General features: G+C 44.2%; 1 long non-coding RNA gene across 1 annotated transcript; it reads right to left on the bottom strand.

The window, feature by feature from the left end:
- Positions 1-1,772: 1,772 nt before the first annotated feature.
- On the bottom strand, positions 1,773-4,442 carry LOC134442675 (uncharacterized). Its single transcript, XR_010033431.1, has 4 exons — positions 3,998-4,442; positions 3,547-3,640; positions 2,461-2,524; positions 1,773-1,924 (listed from the first exon to the last, which is right to left on the bottom strand). It is a non-coding gene; the product is annotated as an uncharacterized LOC134442675 (long non-coding RNA).
- Between the last annotated feature and the right edge of the window lie 12,027 nt (positions 4,443-16,469).

Genomic DNA, 16,469 nt, shown 5'->3' with positions numbered 1-16,469 from the left:
AGCCAACATTTTAATTTCTAATTTTCAATAGCAAGCTTGTTCAATACATTCTGTAGCCTTCAGCAGGGGTGGGGAACCTGTGTCTGTTTTATCCAGCCCCCGACATGAGTTTAATGTTATGCCGCTTCACATGAAATATAACACATTTTGTAAAGGACTCTTACCAATTACGTTTGCAATAGAGTTCAGTTATATATAAGGGGCGGGCTTAGAGAAGGTGGGGTCGGGGGAAATCCTGGTTCGTGTTCATAATGAGGCCCTTGGAGGACTTCAACGGCCCTTTGAATGAAAAAAAAGTTCCCCGCCCCTGCTATATAGTGACTGCAGTTCATCAAACAGTGCGCTCAGGGGTGAAATAGTGTCAATCCCCTAACTACAACACATTCCCCTCCCCCACGTATGTGTTTATAGAGGACCATGAAAACAATGGGAAAAAAAAAATCAGAGCCAATTGATGAACCTCTGCTTTTTTCTTTAACACCATGAACTCTGTTTTTTGGACGACCCACCTTAGCTCCAGTCCACGTTGTTCTTGGGTTGGGCGTATCAGTCAAAACTTACAGATAATGTTATCCTACTGCTACTATACAATGTATACCATTCAAAGAGGGGAAACCGTGAGACCTTTAACAAATGGCTCGTGTTGAGTCAAAACAAAACAAAACAAAACAAAACAAAAAATAAGGAGCAAACACTCAATGTTTAATTTCAATTTTGTATGACATTCAAATAGGGAAAAGTCCTTTGCGTAAGAATGTTTAACAGAATTAATTGTTTTTAAAACAAAATGCAAGGAGTCACAACTCAAGCTATCATTCATTCATTCAATCATTTAAAAATAAAATGTATACATACTGTTGCATAAAATTGTGATTTGAAAAGTCATGTTATTAAAATAAATGCAAGGCAAGGCATCTTGAACATTTGCACATGTTGCATTATTAAGGCACACAATAACTTGACATTTTGTGTTGATTTAGAGGAGAGTAGCCAGCGCTAGTTCTGCTAGTAAGATTCGAATGCCACATGTCATTTTGCAGAGCCAATCAGCAACCACCACTTCCCTTTATAGTGACATGTCTAACTCTTGCTGTTGCAGGTTCGGGTGGTTAAAAATTTGCTCCTCCATCCCCACCACCACCAGGTTGGTCCAGTCTACCTGTCTGCGGGGTTAAAGGTCCGCTTCCTGCTGCACAGCTACATCAGGCTCTACTGGCGCAAGAAGACCCGGGCTGATGATTGGACCTACGCCAAATANTGTCTACCTACCTGTTAAATGCATAGTCAATTATCTTCTCATTAAATCGCATTTAACTAATACCTCTCTCTCTGAGTCTTAAGGGCTGAAATATACTTACTTCCTATTTTATTCACCAAAGTCACCAATCCCTTGTGATACTATAGTAGGTGCTACTTATAATTTGAAAAATGAAAAAAGGTCGCACCATGCATAGGTTTCTGTATTACAATGAGGAAGACAGAACGCCGAAACGTGTCTGTGTAATAAAGAAACCTATGCATGATGCAACCTTTTTTCATTTTTCAGTTTTACAATATTTTAGTCAGCACCCTTAAAAGAAGAGAAAAATTGTTGGGTGAAGCCTGCTCCAACCTTTATGAACTTTACTTATAATTTGGCCTGCTCTGATTTGTATTTTTCTCTTGTTACTCTGAAGTGTTAAGACACCTATTGATAGCACGTGGTCAGAAGTAGTAACTTAAACACACACACAAACCAGATACTTCAAAAACATTGAGACAACACCATGGGAAAGGATGTGGGGGATGCCATGTTGTCCCTTGTTATAAGTAGTTAAATCTTGCACTGTGGTCGACCGGGAGTATGCATGAGGCACAGCAGACTTGTAGTTTGTGCAGTTCCACCGATTCAGTGATGCAGCTGGAGAGCTGGTTGGTCCAAAACCTGGAGAACAGAATAAGATTTTAGTAAGTTATGTGTATCACAATAACTTCAATATTCCAGTAGATCAGTTGTTTCTGAAATACCCCAACCAAGACCCTCTGGCACCAACAGCCATGTCATGTTGAAAGTAATTTAAATACTTTTTCTTCCCCATTCTGATGCTCGGTTTGAACTCAGGTGATCTCAACTTTGTGTACTTGCCTAAATTCACAGAGTTGCCACCATGTCATTGGCAGATCAGAAATGTCTGACAATGAACAGATAGAAATATATAAAATATAAAAGTTTTAATATAGAACTTAGTTTTATGTTGTCTGTTAAACAGATATTGCATTAAACATAGTCTGTGCATATTGTGGAGATATATTTTGTGTTTATTGAAGTATTTTTCAAAATGTTACTTTTCAAAAGGGCTTTGGCATTAACACGTCTCGATGAGTTATGAGGAATATACAATGCTCAGCAATAATGAGCAAACAGCTTGACAATTTCGATGGGTGAGGACAAAGACAATGAAGGTGTATGGAGAAGCTTACCACTGATGTGTTCACTGCCTTGCCATAGCTCAGCTTGGAGGTCAGCACGGTCATTCAACAGCAACTGAAAGTGGGGGAGAGATTACATTACATTACATTTAGCTGACGCTTTTAACCAAAGCAACTGACAGTTAAAGGTTAGGTTGAGAAATATAGTTTAGACAACTTCCACTGTGCTCCGTTAAGGTTAAGGTCAGGAGAGTTTATATCAGCTGTATTTAAAAACAGACGATCACTTCTGCCCGCTGTCTTTCCCAAGACGCTTTTGGCAATTACAGATAACTTGTGATCGGTTGTCTTGAGATTTGTTTGTGCACACGAGTCTGTGTACAGAAGTGCAGACCACGTACATCCTTTCGTTTTCACTTAAAAATCAAATGAAAGTGAATGGGCATAACATAACTGCAGGATAGCACAATATCTAGAATATGTATAGGTCACTGTCACACAGATGAAAGTACTCTTATTGCCATATTCTTGGGCAAGTAGGCTTAAAGGACCAGTTCAGTCAATTTCAATATGCTGTTGTATTGCTCACGCTACCCTTGACTTGTCAGTACTCGGTGATGCCACGAGATATGATTATTATCCGAGATGAGCTTTTCTAATGGGGGCAGCGTTTGTTTACATTTAAAAAAATGTTTTTGCATAGGACTACTCCAAACTTTTCCCAGAAAGGTACCGCTGTTTGCTAGTTGTCTGCTGATGTTGTATAACCTTTCGGTTGTTTTTGGGTGTTGGGAATAAATAAAAATGTTTTTTTGACATGTAAACAAAGCACTGCCCCCATTACAATGACCAAGATTTCGGAAGAAGAAAAAAAACCCTCAGGTACTGACAAGTCCAAGGTAGTTTGAGCATTACAACTGCATGTTAAAAAAAATTGACTGAACTGGTCCTTTAAACGTGCTGTGCTATGTTAATGGCAATAATTAATTTTATTTTGCTGAGCATTTGGTTAATTTCAATAGAATACTTTGGCACCACTTCTGATAACAGCAGATTAGTCTATGGTTTCTATGTCAAATGTGTTCTCATTTGTAATGCGTTGTGCACACTGCTTATAGCCGCCCTTACTTACTGTACCTGCTGCTTATGTTACGGCTTCGTCTTCTGGCTCGGTGTTGTGTTGTTGTAACAGAGCATGTCCACACAGGAGCTGCACCATCATCACCATTTACTGGGTACACAGAAAACATACAGCAGTCATTTGCTGGGGATGAATGTTTCTGTTGTCAGGGAGTTTACAAATACATATAACTTGATATGATGAATAAGTTATTTGCGGAAAGTTGTGGCCACTGAGGGGTAACGGTCAGAATGCACACTTGAAGATGTTCAAGTGGTTCTTGGGGATTTATTATAATGAAAAATCAGTAATTACATGTAATCTATATGCATGTGTGTGGTTTTATGAAAGTGAAACAGAAATGACATAAAGGAAGAATGACTCCTAAATACTGAATGTGAAATTAGCATGGATCCAAGTATGGTGTACGGGCTACGGTATATTGGTTATCGTGACACCCCTACATACCTGTAGTCGCTCGGGGTTGTCGGGCAGCTGCTGCTCCTGGTAGTCCTCTGTGTAGTGTGCGGTCAGCAGGTCGTCCGACACCGCCATGCAGCCACCTGCCGTGTTGCGGCCAAAGGTCATCAGGGCCTGTCGTCAAGGGAAACGATTGGCGGGGGATGAGCATGATAGGGCAATGCTATATTCAGTCAAACATAACCACATGCACGATAGGACCCTCCGTAGACGGCAAGGGGTGGGTGATTAACATGAGCTGAAACTTTAAAGAGGTAATTTTTCCAGACCATCTTACAGGAGGTAAAACTCGCGGTGAAGTTTACCCGACATACTCAGCTATCTTTACCGGACTGGCAATAATATTCCTATGAGTTCAACTACAAACTGTCGCTCTCGTCACGCTAATTGCCTCTAGCCTCGCTTTTGTCTCAATACAACTTCGACTCAATACAAAGCCAATTACTTCCATTGCTCGCCTTGCTCATGTTGCAATTTTGAAAAATTTAGTTGAACATAAAGCATTGATAGTCCTACACAAACTGAAAACCCCCATGTTTTAAGGCACAATACATGAATTGCTTGTCATTCTGAAGTTATGAGGAGGAAATGATCACAGTATGTAATTACATGTTATTGGTTCAGCAATTCACTTTGACTAGAGCTTTGAAAGTAGGTGTTAGGCAACAAAGTGTGCCTCTGTGGCAACATCAGCAGACTTGGAGAGGTCAAAAAAGCTCACAGTGTCATGGTGTACAGTATGGTTATCCGGTACGGTACAGTATTTTTTTTTTCAAGCTGTAATGATTATTGTCAGCACTTTTTAACGTGGCTGATTACCGGTTATCGTGACACCCCTTGTAGAATCAGATTGTCGTAGGCAGGGTTCACGTTAGCCGGCTGTGGCCGGACATTGGTCGTTTTGCATCATGAATGACCGGCAAAATAAAATGTGACCGGCCAAAATGTCAGACAAAAAAATGACTAAAATTAATCAGTAAATAATATTAGCTCATTTTAAACACTGAATGTTACACAAAACACCAGTGATATGAAACTGAACAAAGACGAAAATAGTTATGAATAGCCTATGTAAATGAACGTGTAATAGTCTAAACAGCACGCAATAGTGTTGCTTGCGCTCTCGTCCCCCACGGCGTTCTCCCCAATCAAGTTGCTTCCCTTTCACTTGACTCACACAGCTGAGAAATAATCTGTTTTTTTTTTGTATTTTAACAGTAAACACAAAGGGCATTGCGCTTGCAAAACCGTTTCATGAAAGAGAGCGCGCTTTTGCTCCCCATGCATACAAGCAGCTGGCTCTTTAACACCAGCCAACTGGCCCAATGCTAATGAATTTTAAGTTTTGCTGGTAGAAAAGACCAATTTACTAGCCACTTTGACCCATTAGGGAGTGTGTGTTTGGCTATATGAGGGAAGGTCCGTTAGATATTCTAAATGTCCGGTATTCTGCAATGCAGCCGGCCACTTGTCCGGCCAGTAAGAATTCTAGCGTGATCTAGCGTCAATCACATCTCACCATGGCTGAAGTGCCCTTGAGCAAGGCACCTAACTTCACATTGCTCCAGGGTTTGTAACATTTTCCTGGACAAAAATGTCTGCCAATAGTGATACAGTATAATGGAATGCAATAATACACACTGTCCCTACCTTCAGAAACAGCATGTCATCCGCATCCATGGCCTCCTCTATGGTGCTGATGGCGTTCATTAGGGAGGCCATGTCACCAGACAGTTTGTCCACGGTGTCCTTCATCTTGCGGCTTTTCTGGTCCTCCTACTCCTTCAGGACGGTCACATAGGAACTGGTGGATCTTCCCAAACTCCGCTTTCACCAGACACTCCGCGTGCTAGGACTGCTTCTGCTCACACAAGACACATGATTTTACACAATCATCTTAGTAGTTGACATATTCATATACTTGTGACTTCACAAATACTGGGAATACTTGTGCATGTAGTGTACAATGACAATGTAACAAAGCCTTTAAAAAATACCTTACCAGAAAGTTTCTCATGCACACCAGAAACGTCGTGCCTACCAGAAACTACAATCTCAGGTGCGCAGGGGAAAGTGACGCGCACGTGTGAACCAGAACATTTTCAGACGGGCATAAGAAAGTTTCTGGTGTGCACGAGAAACCCTATGTTTATTTGTTTTAACTCATTTATGTCAGTAGAATGTATAACTTAATGCATGATTTGATGCTGTGTCTTTCCATTACAAAGAACCTAACTCTCTCATAATTTAAACCCCTCAGCTTATCCTTGAAGGACCTCAGTAAAAGAAAACATGCATCATCATCATGAGAAAACATACAGTGATACAGTGTAGACTCAAAACTGAAGCGCTGTCTTGGAAATGGTCAACATTGAGAAGACGACAGCCGTACACTTTGATGTCTTCCTGATATTTCATTAAAACCAACCAGCTTTAACGTGAAGGCAGATGGTTCAAAATTATAATGTTCATAAGTACAGGGATTAAAGCAAAAAAAAGTAATCTGACTGAACTTTTTTATCGATTAGGCACCCGATCGAGTATCACTCCGTAACCCTACGAAAACCAATGTAGCCAGGCTCTGCCCTCATGACGAAACATACATGCAAGGAATGGTGCCAGAGCCAGCGGCATAGGCAGACGGGGCAGTCGCCTAGAGCAGAATAGGCCTATATGTCTTGAGGGCGCCAGTAATACCAAAAAGTGCCACAAAATCAGAACTTCAACCAACATAAATCTTTACACTTCACATGAACAATGAATATTCATTATACACTCAGTAGACCTATATAGACTCAGTATGAGTGTACCTGTAGGTACTAGATCAGATGTGCTCAATCAGATGTAGGCCAATGCTATGTTTACAGATGCCAATTTCTAAATACAAAAAAAGGAAAGAGGGCGGGCAGGCCTAGGCCGCTCACCAGATTGACTAGAACTGGCCGAGAATGGAGGGATAATGGATACTATATCAGACTGCAAAGATTGAACTGAAATTTGGGGCATGTTTTGGTTATTTCCTCTTATTTCTACCCATTGTTTATGAATTGTTCACAACATCATGCAGAATGGATTCACAATGAATGCTGCTTCAAAATGGTAGCTGATCTCACAGAATTATTGACTTGGAATTGCAATGTGTTGATACAGTGAGTGATCCCATTATGGGTTTTTTTGTTGTAGCCTAGTAGTAGGCTATATTTTGTCTTTCACATTAGAATGGGCAAACACTGTTCTGGTGAAAGCACTGGTGCGCATTGCTTGCAGTTGTATTTCTGACATTTAAAAAGCCCTGATCATAGCAATCAGAGGGAGAAAACTAGCTTTAATTATTTGTATGTTTTTCACCCTTCGGCCTTTTTCAGTATTCATCCTGTTACAAATAACTTGTTGACGTTTACAAACAGGGTGCGGTATGTCTACCTCTGTGTTCTACCGTTTTGAAAACTACTGGCTACTTTTTTGCTTCTCGATGTGCGGTGCCAAGCACACGCTTACCATTGATTTAAAAAACGTCCCCGATTCTTCCTATGCGCACGTGTTCTACAAGCTGACAGGACGCAGCAGACACGACAGTCACAGACATACGTCTATCGTTTACAAAAGTAACACACTTTCCCAAGATTGTCGCGCAGCTTTCCACTCGAATCAAGGCAAATCACCCACCCGTCAGTCCTGAGTGCGCAGTGCGCAAATAGGCTAACTGAACTCCACTCAAAAACAAGCGCACACACACAACTGTTGCTGCTGCACACTATTCCAGTTAGCAGGAATAGCGTCACACAGTAACCAGCCTTGAAAGTGAAACAAACGTCGAAACGGCATTTATCGACCATGAGTCCACCCATCAGAACACTGCTTCCCAGAACAAGACGTGGCATAAATTGGCTCTGCCAGGGATAGCCTATCCGTGACCCAAATGCAACCCATTTTTAACTTATTTCTTGAATATATATATCGGCAACAACAAAGTTAATCTGCTATGAGTACAGATGAGACTGAGAATTATCCGTTGTCAAAAATACAACTAGCTCTACACGCAGCCAGTCAAACGCGCTAAACTTTGAGGATGAAACGCATGGTAGGCTATCCTAGTTAGCTGCCATAGTCGTCCCATTGGGGCTATGAATAATGCTAGTAAGAGTCACAATGCTTAAAAGGCAAACCCTTCATGAAAAGGACATCATACGCAGTCGAAGTAAACTATTCATTTTTTTTTTCTAAATATCTGCCACGGCAAGTGCAATGATATGGAAACGTCACTGCACTTTATACATTGTATTACAATTATTTTATTTTCTGCCATCAGCAACAATTTTGGCTATTTATTTTTTTAATCTCTCGCGTTGCGCTGCCACAGAATTGTTGACCGCTCGTGTACTTTTTTTTGGAACACGGAAGAACAGGGGATGACCCAAAACTAGGCTACTGATGAGTGAATGTTGTATCACACCGCCAATGGTGGAGTGTATAGCCTAACTACATCCGTAGGCCTACACCAAACACACCTCTCGTCCCCTTCTCATGACCAGGAGTGCTCTTGATTTGAGTTCAGTTGGAAAGTAAAAATTGTAAATTAATTGACATAAATTATACGGACGGAAATCCGTCCAAACGAAAATCCAGTTGACGGAATTCCGTCGTAGCGACGGAAAACTTTAATCCCTGTAAATATATAAAAAAACATGCTTTCTCTCTCTCTCTCTCTCTCTCTCTCTCTCTCTCTCTCTCTCTCTCTCTCTCTCTCTCTCTCTCTCTCTCTCTCTCTCTCATTACGGTCCTCCGCGGCCTCCTTTATGGAGCAGGTGACATGATCTTCGTGCTCCTCTCTCACACACTGCTCACACACCAGTTCCTGGTCCTGGTGCAGAACAGCAGTATCCTCTCACTGTTCACATCGCGCCCAAGCGCAGGGGTTGAGAGCTGCGGACACTCACATCACAGATGCCTTGTGTCTTTTGTGTGTGTTAACAAAGTGCAAAAAAGGAGTGATGACATGGAGGTCCACTATAGTATATATTTTTGGTACTGCTGGTGCACCATGCGCAAACACAAAAAAGTCAATTCGAGTCATTCAGTTCGAGAGCAACACATCAAAATACTAGAAGTAGGCCTACTAGCATCTACTCCGCCTCGGCCAGGTTTCAGCAGCGAATGGGGCAATCTTGTATTCAGAGCTGCCCCCTCAAATGAGTGTGTTGACCACCATAGAACACTTTCTCGGCCTACACACGAAATTCGAATGGACACGCTATAAAATGTGTATATATCATCCAACTTTTGCACCTGGCAAGTTGACAAGTCCTGACAACATATTCTTGAAATGTGTTGGTCTGCATGTGACACCACCGCAGTAGGCATAATGCCTGATTTGCTAACCCATAAGCAAATCAGGAGAAAAGCAAGAACTAATATAGACAACTATGCTGCCCTCGGTCTGCGTTACTGGTGCAGAACTAGACAGCTAGCGAACAGTTCAAGAGAAGGCAAGCTGAAGTGTAATTTTGTCCTTTTATTTTCTTTCTTTCATTTCCTTACTGACTTTTCTCTTGCACTTTCACTTTGTACACTTGCACTTCCAATCTCAATACATCTCCTAACACTTCTCTTTACTGTAAAACTGTTAACAGAAAACGAAATAAACATACAACAGTTTCACTTACTTTAACATTTGCACGACACACAAATCTACAAGCAACCCAGCGATCTATTTTCAGTCAACACAACGTGACTTAGCTTAGCTAAGTAGAATCTGACTAGCACTAGCACGTATGTGAAATTATTCTGCACATCTGAAATGTATTTCTGCAGATACCATCTTATTGGCCTTGTTCTAGTTCCATATTGTCTGTGTCTGTGTCTGTTCCTATGTCTGTGTCTGTGCCTGTGCATAGTCTGTGTCTGTGCCTATGTCTGTGCCTGTGTAATAAATATATGGGCATATATAATGCATTTCCCCTCTTAGCGACTGCTCTGGCCTGTGCCCACGGTATAGTGAGCAGGGTGTTTACAGTGATGGCACCCTGCGCTTGAGCGGCCAGGCACCTGCTTTAGTGATGGCACCCTGCGCTTGAGTGGCCAGGCACCTGTTCTAGTGTGCGGCACCTGCTTTAGTGTGCAGTAGGCTGCTGTACAGGCTCCTCTCCCTCCCTCAGGCACAGACACAGACAGGGCTGCAGACATGGAGAAGGAGGAGACACCACAATACTAACACATCTTTACTCTCTCTCTCTCTCTCTCTCTCTCTCTCTCTCTCTCTCTCTCTCTCTCTTTTTTTTTTTCTTTCTCTCTGTGTGTCTCTGTCCCTCTCTCTGTCTCTCTGTTTTTTTCTCCCTCTCTTTCTCACTGTCTCTGTATCTGTCTCTCTCTCCCTCTCTCTCTCTCTTCGTATCTCTCTCAGTCTCTCAGTCTCTCAGTCTCTCTCTCACACACACTCTCTCTCTACATGAGAAGTAGCTATGCAGATATGCGTGGGGGGATGAATCAAATATTTAATTACTACTAAATTTTTAATCAGCTGATGTAACAGCTCTCCCCCATGCAGGGGTGGGGGTGTGACATGGGGTGGGGGTGGGGTGTGGAATCTACACAGGGAGCCAAAATCGGGGTAATAGCGCAATTAATATGGTGAATAGCTAATTAAGCACTTTGGTTCCATATAGATACTGTGGTGGCTTGTGTTCGGCCCGGCCTCATATTTAATAATGAGCTGCTGTACAAATGAATGGATGAAAAGACGGCACCATGTGAGCAATTAGTGACTCTGATGAGTAACAATTCAAAATCTCATCGCTCATTTTCCAAATCCAGACATGAGGTAAGAATTGGAAAAAAATCAAATGTGGGCAGTGGCCCAGCCTGAGTTTAATGCTTTTATTTTATTCTTTTCATGTATTTGTTGAGTATTTTAGGGGACTTTTCAAGCCTTTATTAGCTTTTCACGAGATAGGAGAGTGAAGATAATGACAAGAAGCGAGTTGGGAGAGAGAGACAGGGAAGGGAAGGGTCGGCAAAGGATCCGGACCGGAGTCGAACCGGGGTCAGCCACGTAGCAGACGAGTCCCCTACTGTTAGCGCCATGGTAGGGCCGAGCATAATGATTTTAAACACAGTACATGTAGCCTGCACAGAACAAGATAGTGTAAAATAGGAATAAATGGGTCCCTGACTCGCCTTTAGCATTTTTGCAGCCTCAGCGCGGCCGTAAGTAATGACATACAACAGACTAATGGGCATTTATGGCATTCAAATGTGCATTATGTTCTGCCCTCATTTTATGGGTGCTTCTATCTTTTATTTTTTCTTTCTTTATTTATTTTTTAACTAGTGAGCCATATGCACTGCTTGGAATTCTGCCAGTTCTATTGCCAAGGAATGCTTTTCAAACTGAAATAAAAATTTTGGGTCATTTTTTCAAGATTTTTGACAGCTGGTTAATAAAAAAAATCCCAAGCAATACAATGTCTTGATTAACAAATCTTCCTCAGGCACACGGTTTAAATTGTTCTTCCGGAATCTCTCCCCCAAGAACAATGGAAGGATCTTAATAAGAGAAGCATTAATGTGTAAGTGAGAGCAGGAGTGGTGGTGGACCACTAGTGATCAGGCCTGGCCTTAGGGAGAAATAGGGCCCGGGCACTTTTGGCTTAAAGGGGCCCCTCATGGGGGAGAAATAGGGCCCGGGCACTTTTGGCTTAAAGGGGCCCCTCATGGGGGAGAAATAGGGCCTGGGCACTCTTGGCTTAAAGGGGCCCCTCATGGGGGAGAAATAGGGCCCGGGCACTTTTGGGTTAAAGGGCCTCTCATGGGGGAGAAATAGGGCCTGGGCACTCTTGGCTTAAAGGGGCCCCTCATGGGGGAGAAATAGGGCCTGGGCACTTTTGGCTTAAAAGGGCCCCTCGTGGGGGAGAAATAGGGCCTGGGCACTCTTGGCTTAAAAGGGCCCCTCATGGAGGAGAAATAGGGCCTGGGCACTCTTGGCTTAAAAGGGCCCCTCATGGAGGAGAAATAGGGCCTGGGCACTCTTGGCTTAAAAGGGCCCCTCATGGAGGAGAAATAGGGCCTGGGCACTCTTGGCTTAAAAGGGCCCCTCATGGAGGAGAAATAGGGCCTGGGCACTCTTGGCTTAAAAGGGCCCCTCATGGAGGAGAAATAGGGCCTGGGCACTCTTGGCTTAAAAGGGCCCCTCATGGAGGAGAAATAGGGCCTGGGCACTCTTGGCTTAAAAGGGCCCCTCATGGAGGAGAAATAGGGCCTGGGCACTCTTGGCTTAAAAGGGCCCCTCATGGAGGAGAAATAGGGCCTGGGCACTTTTTGCTTAAAGGGGCCCCTCATGGAGGAGAAATAGGGCCCAGGCACTTTTGACTTAAAGGGGTCCCTCATAATCAGCGGTTTAAATTTTGAAAATAGGGGCCCATGAGGGTGCGGGGCCCACCAGGAAATGCCCGCTATGCCAGACTGCCAGTCCAGCCCTGGTGGTGTTAACTCTACCATGAGGCATTAATTACAACTTGATGTAAATAATACATGCAGCCTGAAGTCTAGGATCTCCCAAAACATGAAACATTAATGCTGGGGTTGAGAGGGGTTGGAAGTGGTATCTGTGGGGGTATTTGAACTGATTTAGTCCAAAATTTCCATAGGGGCCCGGCGGCCGCACACTTCACCCTTGGGGAGAGGGAAGACAAGCCAATTTTGTTGTTCTTTACACACACACACACACACACACACACACACACACACACACACACACACACACACACACACACACACACACACACACACACAGACACACACACACACACAACCACACACAACGTCACACACCCACTGTGTCTCATCTGCTGCCCCCCCTAAAGTGTCCACCACCACCTCCACCTCTATCTCCTCCCCCCTTCCCCAACACCCCATCCCCACCCCTGCAGACACCTGGGACCAACTCAGATCACCGCCCCTCTCTCTTTTCTGTTATGGTTACCCTCCAAAAAAATCACTGGCAATTGATTCTCATTCAGGTGCCGTCCCCTGGAGGTGATGAGATTGGACTCTCCCGAATTTCAAATGTCTGCACATCCTTTAAACTGGGGAATGAGCAGCAGGACCCTGTGAGGAGGCGGGAGGCAGGGAGGCAGGGAGGTAGGGAGGTAGGGAGGGAGGCAGGAGGTAGGCAGGCGGGAATAAAAAATACTTTTTTTTTTTACATTTCTGAAAGTAGGGACCCACGAGGCTGCGGGGCCCACCGGTGAGTCAGTTCTGCGCTGCTCATTATGAGGGGCCCTTTTAAGCCGAAAGTGCCCGGGCCCAATTTCCTCCCCAGTCCAGCCCTATCAGGGAGGCAAGGAGGCGGCGTCCCCCTCCATTCTCCTCCTGAGTGACTGGCTATTGCCGCCTTTTAAAGTGGCCCCCGCACAGCAGAGGGGCCGGAGGAGATTACATTCAACCAGTGGGATTTCCTCTCCTCAGATGAGGCCATGCAGCCACATCAATTCACCCCATCCCATCCCATCCCATCCCATTTCCCTCTTCTGCTCTCCTCTCCTCTCCTCTCCTCTCCTCTCCTCTCCTCTCCTCTCCTCTTCGTACATTTCCCTCCTCTCCTCTCCTCTCTGTCCATTTGCCTCCTCTCCTCTCCTCTCCTCTCCTCTCCTCTCCTCTCCTCTCCTCTCCTCTCCTCTCCGTACTTTTTTCACCTCTGTCCTCCCAATTTCTGCAGTCTGCCACCCAACTGCTTTAAAACTACATGGAGCCTACCGAGATTAAATATTGTGCCTTAAAGAAAAATTCAGGATGGAATCCTCTTTTGTGACATTTTATAACTGTTAAAAACTACCCTTAAAAAAACTCTCCTTATAATAGTTTTAGAGGAGAAATTGTACAGACCTCTTTTGTGATGCAGACCTTTCTTGTTACCATGCCAAGCAGGCAGACGGCCTCACAGTCATACTAACACCACACTAATTCACACTACATAATAATAAGATGAATATGTATGGAAGGTGTTCATTGGGTGTTTTCATTTTGGCACTGCTAACACAGCACTCGCAGCAACACCTCACTCCTCTCTGAACATGCATACAAAATATGTAGATGAGAGACTTGGAGCCATCTAGCTGGCGTAGGTTTTGTTCTGTAATTTAGTTGGCAAACATGATTTTTGTTTGTTTGCTTTTGATCCAACATCTCCTACCCATCTTTTTTTTTGTCGCTGCTGTATGTGTTTGGCACAGCTAGAAGATGAGAAATGCCAAGAGGTAGAGAACATGAGAGTGAACGCAATTACATGCACAGAGTATTGCAGTATTTCAGATGGAATGTTGTCAGTATTCGGTTTATGAAAAGTTCTGCAACAGGAATATTCACAGAACATGGCCACATTCAGAATGAATAAAAAGTTTACATGACTCGTGCATTTAAAAAACAAAATATCCCTCACAATGTAACTGCACTCATTGAGTGATTCATACCGTGTGATGTGGTCTGGTCCTCAAAGAGGTTGTTGTGGCGCTGGCTTGAACTTCCTGAGTTCCTCTGGGTTGCAATGGCTGCAGATTGACCCTTCACAACCACCAATTCCTTCTCCTGCTCGGCAAGTCCATTATCTGTGCTGCTCGCCACATTACTAACCACTGTGGAGGTCTTGTGAGAGGGCTCTGCAATCGCGTTCACGTTGCCCTTAGACCACCCTGCTCTCACTTCTTCGGATTTCGCAGCCGGACCCTGAATCCCTTGCGTGGGCTCACTGCTCGAACTGCTCGAAGGCGTCGTTGGGACGTCAGCGTCTGTGGTTCCGGTCCAGTACCTCCACGGCCTCATGATGGTGTTGACCAGGCTGGACAGCATGCTCTCGCTGGTGTGGGCCTCGGGGGTCGACGATGTGCTCGAAAGGTCAAAGTTGAACGGGTGAACGTCGACCTCCTCCTTCTCATCCCCTTCGACCTCCTCCTCATCTTCCGTTTCCTGCTCCTCCTTGGCAGAGCCACCCTGGTTCTTCTCCCTCTCCTCCTCCTCCTCCTCCTGTTGGCTCTGGCCCAGGAGAGGCATGATCTGTGGGGACGCCACCTCCTCGTGCTCCTCCCTCACCGCCTCCTGGTGCTCCTCCACGGGCCAGGCCTCCTCCTCCTCCTCCTCCTCATCCTCTGGCTGGAGGTGAATGACCACGTGCTCCTCCGATATCTCCGATGACTCGTTACTGACGATGGAGTTGAGTCCTTCCTTGTCCATGTCCACCAGGCCGGTCCAGGTGGAGGGCTGCGGGTACGAGGGCTGCTGGAGGAGGAGCTCGTTCTTGTGGGAGGAGTCCAGCAGGCCCTCAGAGGAGACGGAGGCGGAGTCGCCGCCGCCGCCATTCTGGAACAAGCCCAATGCCGCCGCGCGCTGCATCTCGTCCTCCTCCATTTCTGAAAATATGAGAGAGAGAGAGAGAGAGAGAGAGAGAGAGAGAGAGAGAGAGAGAGAGAGAGAGAGTGAAAGAGAGAGAGAGAGAGAGAGAGAGAGAGAGAGAAAGAGAGAAAGAGAGACAGACAGAGAGAGGGGGGGGGCATTATTTATGGAACTCTCAACAATTCCCACTTTATGGTTTATTAGGCATTAAAGCAAGTTAGTTAAAATATTACACGCACACTGAGTAATTAGTCATCGTCTTTAACTGCGTGAAAAAGGGGTTCATCATGGATGGCCAATGTGCAAATTTGTTTTGGTGTGCTCAAAAACACAGATCACTAATAACTTATTTTATTTCATTTTCCAGGTGCTTTCATTCTCTTTCTCTTGTTAATACGCTAATTCACACATGCACCCAAGCATCCATCCATCATCCAAAGAGCTAATCAGCCAACACTGAGCAGGAAATGATGGTGTCGTCAGACTAAAACAGAAAAAAAAACATCCTTTTGTTCTTCATAGCCTGTAGACGAAGGTCTTACTAATTAAAAAATCTTTTAAGCTAATTTCTCTGGTGGATAGTGTCACAGAAAAGGCCATGTTGATCCAAGCATGCAGATATTAAAGGTAATTAAAAATGTGGATGGTGATGAGTTATATGGTGGTTGTCATGGTGCTGTACTGCTCCTCTGTAGCAGAAGACCTTTTTACAGTGCCATACTTATTCATTAGGCCACAACATCTTGGTTTCAGACCTTAATGAGGGAAAATTATGTGCATTTACCAGATACAGGTTGAAGACTGAAATGTGGTCAATGTGCAGGATGATTTAACAGATGCCTGAACTCACTAGGGTCATTTCTGATGCACCTACCACTCTGAGATGTGCAATTTATTCCTCTGTAGCAATAGGCATCAAACATGGCGGTAGTTGTAGGGCCGCTGACAGATTTGTCCGGACCCAGGACAAAGTCATTCAAAAGTGTACCCCATACATACAATGTAATGATGATGACCCAATTCTGCCTCCACCCTAGACCCTAGACTTCCCTGGTTGTCATACAGAACCTCGATAGCAATA

This window comes from Engraulis encrasicolus, unplaced genomic scaffold (assembly GCF_034702125.1).
Source record: "Engraulis encrasicolus isolate BLACKSEA-1 unplaced genomic scaffold, IST_EnEncr_1.0 scaffold_204_np1212, whole genome shotgun sequence".
NCBI lineage: Eukaryota > Metazoa > Chordata > Actinopteri > Clupeiformes > Engraulidae > Engraulis > Engraulis encrasicolus.
Note: the sequence above shows the minus strand (reverse complement) of the source record. Positions and strands in the feature narration are given on the sequence as shown.